This window comes from Tupaia chinensis, unplaced genomic scaffold, assembly GCF_000334495.1.
Source record: "Tupaia chinensis unplaced genomic scaffold, TupChi_1.0 Scaffold000706_1, whole genome shotgun sequence".
NCBI classification, from domain to species: domain Eukaryota; kingdom Metazoa; phylum Chordata; class Mammalia; order Scandentia; family Tupaiidae; genus Tupaia; species Tupaia belangeri.
The window spans coordinates 3,640,698-3,648,937 of NW_006160229.1; the positions used below are offsets into that span (position 1 = coordinate 3,640,698).

At 39.1% G+C, this 8,240-nt stretch overlaps 1 pseudogene; it reads right to left on the reverse strand.

Annotated features, from left to right (window-relative positions):
• Nucleotides 1-304: 304 nt before the first annotated feature.
• LOC102486535 (suppressor of cytokine signaling 2 pseudogene) lies at nt 305-888 on the reverse strand (annotated as a pseudogene).
• Nucleotides 889-8,240: the final 7,352 nt, after the last annotated feature.

The following is an 8,240-nucleotide window of genomic DNA, read 5'->3' on the forward strand; positions in this document are numbered from 1 at the left end:
TCAGAAAGACAAGACAGTCTGACAAAATGCTCTTTCAGCCCTTACTTGGGACATCCCACCTTTAATTTAAAAGGATGAACTATTATTGGTCAGCCTTAGGAAGGGAAGCATCACTCAGGTGAGTATCTGGGGGAACATTAAATACTTACCTACCTCTTCAGGCATTTAGATTAGATTGTCTTCAGCTGTTCTTAGGAAGAATTCTGCATAGCTATCCAGAGCAGTCACTAAAATTTTGGTTCTCTTTTATATAGCTGCATTTGGAGATATTCTATATGAGGCATGTTTAGATAAAGAGAAACACTTACACCTGGAACTTACATTTTTCCAAGTAGTCTTTTAGTCTTGTTGGTAAGGGCAGTCCCCGGATAGTACCAGTGCATTTGTTAATGGTGAGTCTACAGAGATGTTGCTGAGAGGATGCTGGTGTGTAGAATAGTTTGGTCAAATAAAAGTGAACAGTATCATTCTGCAGGACTGCTTGTTCTTGCACATCTGCAGATAGTAGTTGATCAGACGAACGTGAACCACACTGTCGAATTGTTTAAGCTTGGACTTGACTCCAATGATAGAGTCTAATATGAATTTCCCATTTTGATATTTGATTCACAGATTAGTCGGTCTAGTTGATGTTTTTAACAGATATTATTGGTAGTTTGCCTGAATGCGAACTATCTCTGATCAAGGAAGTTCCTTCTGGTGCCTCTTAATTTCTCTTCAGCTTCATTAACAGTCATACTTCCCCAGTGCCATCCTGTTTCAGCTCCTGTAGGGCTTTTGCCAGCTGTGCTGCCTCCAGGGACAACTTATAGCTGACCCAGTGATCCCCTACTGGCTCCAAATCCCTTCTGTGCCATTCACAGAATGCTCAAGTCACTGTAGGGTCATGGAAGAAGGGTCATCACGGTGAAGGCAGGTGGCCAACTGAGCTGGGGTCAGAGTGGAGCTTGTGTCCTTTCTGAAAGTCAATGAGAACCCCAAAATGAGTCCTTGGGTGGGTGTATGAAATGGTGTGAGTGTTGAGAGGAATGGGGAGCTTCAGGTTCTAAATCCCCAGGTCCAGAAGGATGTATAGCACAATCTCCTGAAGACACAGTCACCCACAGATTTTCTCGGCCACTGCCACCACCTCTGCACCAAGCCCTTATTTATTTTCTTAGTGGTTTTTGTCATAGGGCATATGTGCTCACCAGAGAGAGAGGGAAAGGACAGAGAAAAGGAAAGTGAGAAATTCTCCCCTCCCACCCTGGGATGGCCACACTGTAGTCCCTTCTCCTCTATTCTTCTTCTAGGATCTTGGGCACCCACACACACATGTCTGTAGTGATTTTCAAGCTGCTGGGTCTGGGACTCAAACCATAGTTAGCCATATAGGAGTCTAGCACCCTAGCCACCACATCACCTGCTGCCTCCCTCCCTAATTTTTTATTTAGTGAAACTGAGATCTACAGAAGAAGAATAGACTTGCTTAGGGTCACGTGGCTAGTTAATAACAGAAATAAAGCTAAAATAGAGATCCTCTAACTTACATTTCAATGCTCTTTCCACACTTGACTCCCTTATGACAGTTGCCTTTGTAAAAAATCCAGTTAAATTCTGTTACTCAGACTTGACCAAAACAAATGTCAATGAATTTGTCTCACCTTAAATACACACAAATACATACTGAATATTATGCTGTAGCAATCAATCTCCACTAACAAAAGTCCCAAACTTATGTCTCTAAAAAAAAAAGATCAAGAAGAAATTCCAAACATAAGCATTTTCACTGGTTAAGTGCTTATTTCTCATCTTGTTACATGATATAATGTTTAAAGATGTGGCTCTCTTTCGTCAGAACTTAATTTCAAAAATGATGCTAGGAAGGAACCTTTGAAAGTGACAATCTCAAAATTTCAAGGAGTCACTGAAGAGATATAGCTTTATAGATGAAAGGCAAACCTTCTATCTGTATGTGAGCTGAGATATAGAACTGACATTAGGTGAAATATCCCCAAGTAGTTTTTCTTGTGTATCCTTTTAGAAACCTCAGGACATTACTCCAGCATTGGAATTCTTGAAGTTGGGAGGTCTAGACTATTTGCTGCATGCACACTTAGTTTAACTCTCATTGTGTCTGACTGCAGACTGTTCCCAGAGTCTACTCATTCCACAAATGTTTGTTCTTTTTTTCCTCAGAATATGACACACAAAAAAGATATCCTGGGAGCAGAAACAAAGCTGGAAACAGAAACCTCAGTACCAAGACCAGCTTCCATCCTTTACTCAGCAGTTCCCATATTTGGTTCAAAAACCTGGGCTCCCCCTCTGAGTGAATGGCCTCACCATCCACTTAGTTACCCATGTCAGAAGACTGAAAGTCATCCTTTACTCTTCCCACTGCCCTTACATCCAGTCCATTACTAAATGTAATCTAGTTTCCCTTTTTAATATCTCTGGTTCTTCTGATCCTCCCCTTCTCCCTCTCTCTCTCTCTCTCTCTCTGTGAGCCATCATCCTTGGTCTGGTCTACAACAACCTTTTGTTCAAGGGCATGTACTTAACTGGGGAAAAAAGAATAAAGCAAACAGACTAGAACACTGTCCTCACAAAGTTTAGACATGTATTATAATTAGCCATGTACTAAATACTTTGCTAGATTCTACAGATACAGAGGTGGATTTTATTTGGCCTATTCTCTCCACATATTCATCCTCTACCTATTTCTCCTTAGTCATTCCACTCCTTTTGGATACTTCTATGCTGCTATACTTCTTTCTTTCATACTCTATGTTTTCTGGAACTCTAGGCTGTGTTCACTTCCCTGAAGAGCCTGTTTAAGGCTCTCGTTTATCTCTCCAGGTAAACTAGCTCCCAGTTCTAAGCCTCTTGACTCAGTCTACTGGTTGAGCCAGTGGGACTCAAGGCCTCTGGTGAGGTTGCAAGGCTCCCTTCAGTCTCTGAGCATTTAAAACCTAAAAACTCTTGCCTCCAAAGTGGAAACTCTTTCCTCCAGTAATATTTAAGTAAAAAACATTCTGCATGCACATTAAAACTTCATGTTTACTACCACAGCAAAATCTTTTTCTAGGCCAGGTCAATATTGTCTTATGATGCATATAAAATTTGGACTGTTCAAATGAATGGGCTAAAACAGCAATTGAACAATGATAGCATTGAAATTCTTCTGCTTCTCTGATTCAAGGGAGGAAAGAGACAGATTATCTCTATTCCATGGGACACAAGAAATCAAGGGACCAAGTCCATCTTTATTTACAATTGTACTCATAATAGTACCTCAATAAGTGTTTTCAAACAAATAAATGATAAAATCGATAGCAGGCACTATTGCCTTATGCATCATGTAATAGAATTCTTATTTTGTAGAAAGTAAGTGGAGAAAAGAGGCTTAAAGCACATTAAATTACTGGATCTTCAGAAAAGTCATGATGCATATTTGGATAGAAAAATATAAAAGTATATCATGACTTTTCCAATGACCCAATAAATCCTTCATTTTACAAATGAGAAACTGAAAGTCTACAATGAGTGAATGACTTAGTCAACATCACACTACAAGTTAGTGGCAGATCCTGGACTCAAACCAGTATTCCTAACCCCACTTCTCTTTCTCCTATACTGAATCCTCTCACCATCACCCAAGGCTTAAATCCAAATAGGAGTTCCCTATAAGAATTTATCTCTTAGCCCACATTCAGACTCTATAAGTTCTATTGTTAAAAAAAAAATACACTGACATTTAGACTTGTCAGAGAATTACTCCCTTTCATTCTCGTCCACATCACCATATATAGCTATTTTCTTTTTTGCAGTAAAATGAAACTTTTAAAGGGCTTTGTGTTTTTATCACATAGAAATGAAACCTATCAAGCCAGATACATACTGACATAACAGATCTGGGGGAAAATAAACAAGGGAATTCAATAATGAGCACCTGCTCTTTTCAATAAACTTGCTAGGAAACAACTAAAAGTGAAAGGAATCAATTTAGATCTAAATGACACAACTGACCAGTCTAACAGAAAATCTTAGAACTGACCCAGCTTCATCTGGAAGCTTGTTGCCTTGTCTTGTCCTGGTCCCTCTGCATGGTGAGGGTTCAATGCCCTATTTCAGTTGCAACACTTTCATCTATGAAGAAAAATATCCTTCTTACCTCCGTGGTTTCCTTGGAAAAATAGATCTGTACCTCTGTAATAAAGCTGAATGTAGCTTCAATTTAACTTTTTAAAAAATACTTTCACATTTCTTACCTTGCTCTTTTTAGTTTATCCTCATGACAATTGCATAAAGCAAGTAAGGAACAAGTTGTCACACTGCAGAGAGAAAATGACTGTGAGGGGTTACTGGGCCTGTCAGGGGCAGAGACAGGTACAAAAAGCCAGGGCTTCAGACATACAGAGTCTAGTCCTCTTTCATCAATGCCATTTCATCACTGAAGGAGATACACTGTAAGGCAATTTTGTCTTTGTTCTTTATCACAAAATTTTGGGGCTGATATAGTCTAGGGGATGCAATTAGAGGGTCACAAGTTAGTATCACTTCAGTTCAGTGTAGGCAATATGGAGTCCTAAAAAGGAATATATATTTATTCATTCTTGTCTCCTGTTTGATAATATGGTGCAAAAGAAGTTGGGTCCTGAGATATTATTTCCCAGGAAAGATATGGACACCAAAGCTTTGGTAACAGGGATATTATTTCCATGAGCACCAAAAATTCCAGGTGTTTTATGCTGCACAACAAAGTATCCACACCATAGTCCACAAACTAGGGCCAAGGGCCAATTCACAAAAACTGTATTTTTGTGAATACAGTTTCATTGACACACAATCACACCCATTTGCTTATGTATGGTCTATTACCATTTTCACACAACAGTGGTACAAAGAAACAGCTGTAACAGATACCACGTGGTTCCCAAAACCGAAAATGTTTATCATTTAGCCCTTTATAGGAAAGTTTACTGACCTTTGTGTTACAGAAATGAAACACCAATCTCATTTGTGAAGAAAGATTCTTTTATCATGGCAGGACAGTTATGTCCAGAACAGAAATTGCTGGGGCTTAGAATGACCCTGAGTACATCTGTGGGGATAGATATGGGAACTTAAGTTGGCATAACCATTTTTTCCTGCCATTCTTCAAGAAATCGGTCTTGAGTCCTTGTTATTTTTGATGTAAAAAGACCTATAATAGTGAATTCCAGCCATTTACAATTCCTGGCAGACTTCTTTCTTCATTACCAGTAATGTAATATCAGCTCCATGCTAGAGGGTTAAAGGACAATGGAATCAATACCCTACAGCAGGCACTGCAGAGATTAAGGATGTGACTTCCCCTTAAGTGTCCTGTTTCCAACTTGATCCATCAAGCAGGGCCACCAACGGATGATGTGCGAGAAATCCAGCTCTGTGAGACTTTCTGAAGTTTATCCATGTACAAAGATCTGAAATAGTCCAAGCTTGGTAAGGCCACAGAGTCTGTAAAGTCTCTGCAGCTTTCTTCATAAGGGACAATGGTCTCTCAGTGGCTATTCCCAGCACTGTGATCTATTTTGTGGGCCTTGTGAGCTAACAAGAGGATTCAGGAAGCTCACTTTTACCTTCTTTCAAGAAATCACTCAGAAAGACTTGACTGGTGTATTAGTATTCTCCAGAGAAGCATAACCTATAGGAAATACATGAGAAGACTTCAAAATGCTTGTAAAAAAATAGAATTGAAGTATAAACTTATTTTGGTACAATTTTTAAAACTCCATGCATAATTTTTCATAATATACATTTTCTATGAACTTATTGAAGACCCTTTATATGACCTATCAAGAAAGAGGAGACAGAGAGAAAGCAAGAGAGAGCTATTTATTATAGAAGTTGTTTCATGTGGTTCTGAAAGCTGATAAGACCCAAAATATGCCATCAGCAAGCTGAATAACCAAGAAAGTTGCTGTTGTAATTCAGTCCAAGCCCCAAATCCTAAGGGTTGGTTGGGAGCAGGATACAGTGCAGGGCATGATTGTGTAAGTACTGATCTGAGTCTGAAAGCCCAAGAACCAGGAATACTGATGTCTGAGGACAGAAAAAGATGAATGTCTCAGCTCACGCAGAGAGAATAAATATGCCCTTCCTCCATCCTTTTGTTCTATTAAGACCTTCGATGGACTAGATAATGTCCACCTATACTTGGGAGGGTCATCTCCTATACTCATACCATCATTTCAAATGCCAGTATCTTCCAGAAGCATGCTCATATAGAAATCCAGAACTAATGTTTTACCAGTTACCTGGGCATCCTTTAAGGCCAATCAAGTTGACATATAACATTAATCATTCCTTGCCAGAAGGAAACTGTGTCTTCAGAATGCCAAATTGGGTAGAAGTATAAGAGGCTGGGATGGGATAACAGGAGCTGTAAGTTTTTTTTTTTTTTCTCTCCCTCAGTCCCCTTCTTGCCTACCTCTACTCAGATGGTTTGCTATGGCTACCATAACAAACTACACGAATGATGTGGCTTAAACAACAAAAATCTCTTGCCTCACAGTTCTCTACGTTAGATGTCTGAGATAAAGGTATCAGCAGGGTTGTGAGAGCTATGAGGAAGAAATCTATTCTCTGCCTCTCTCCTGGTTCTGGTGGTTTGCTAGTAATCACCATGGTCTCTGCCTTTGCCCTCACATAGCATCTGTATGTCAAAATTTCTCCTTTTTATAAAGTTACTAGTCATATTGGATTTAGGTCCCATCTTACATTTAGATTCCAGTATAGCTTTCTCTTAACTATTGGGTCTTCAGAAAAGCCATGACATATTTTCCTGTTTTTCTATGCAAAAATGTGTCATGACTTTTCTGACAACCCAATAATTGTATCTATGATGACCCAGTTTCTGCATATGGTCAGTTACATTTTGAGGTACTAAGGGTTAGAACTCCAACATATGCTTTTGGAGGGGGGACATAATTAAATCTCTAATAGCTAATCACCAAGTTTCTTACCCATTCTGCCTTCATCCTCACCTCTTCAAGAATCAGCTTCGTGCCTCAAATTATGGGCATGCCCGATCACCACGAGAAGTTGACATAAAACATAAAGTTGGAGAGCATAGGGTATGTCATCAATTCTTATTACAAGCCAGTCATGTGTTAGGTACATGAGCCTGAACATTTTATACAATATCTTTAAGTCTCAGTTCCAGCATCAGTAAGATGGGACGAATAACATTCTCTACTTCATGAGATGGTTGTGTGGACCACATTACATAGTGTGGCCCATTGCAAGCCTCAGTCATCAGCAACTATTATCATCTTCCGTAGCAACTAAGGCTTCAGCACTGAAAATTTTGGCCTTGGAACAAAACAGAAAGCTGAAGAGATCAGAAATGATGACTGTTCATTCCTTTTCCCAGAAGAATATTTAATGAGCATCTATAGATTCTAGGCATTCTTGTTGGGGTTGGTAATTCTGCACTGAAGCAACAAAGCTCCCACTACTAAGGATCTGACAATTCAATGTTAAACACAGGAAAGATACAAATGAGTGAATATGTGATCAAGTCAGACAGTGATGAGTTTTATGAAGAAAAAGAACATAGGCTGAATTAAATAGTGAAAGTTTCTGACTGGCAAACAGTCCTGAGAGGGAATGGAGGTTTACTGAGAAGCATGAGGAACTGGCAATCTGACATTTGTCCCAATGTCTATCAATCAGACTAGGCTGACTCTGACTTTGACTAACGCTCAAGTAGTCAGCTCTGCTGCATGCTTTAGGAGTGAATATTCTCATCAATTATGAATATTGATTCCAACTCACCTCTTTCTTGTCTGCTGAACTCTTACATCTCTTCTAATAAATGCCATATTACTGAACACTTAATTATGTGCCTAGCATTCCTCATGGTTATTTTTTCTATGCCAGTCTCTTTGAATGGACTGTTGAAGAGAGGGCAACTATCTTGTACCTTTTTTGTTGGGCTCTTACACTTACTGCAGTGCTGAAACAGGGAACAACTCCTCTATAATACTTGTGAATTGAATGGCTTGCAAAGAAAAACAAAGTATCTTTAATCATATGACTGATTATCCATAACTATAGAAGAACTAAATTTATTTTGTTGATGTTGTAAACAAAAATTAATCTCTGCCTAATGGGATTACCATAGTCTGATTAGCTATCTTTGTCTGGGTACTGTTTCAGTGGACACAGCATTCCTCACAGCACACTCTAATTTATATAATAGTAATAGCCTT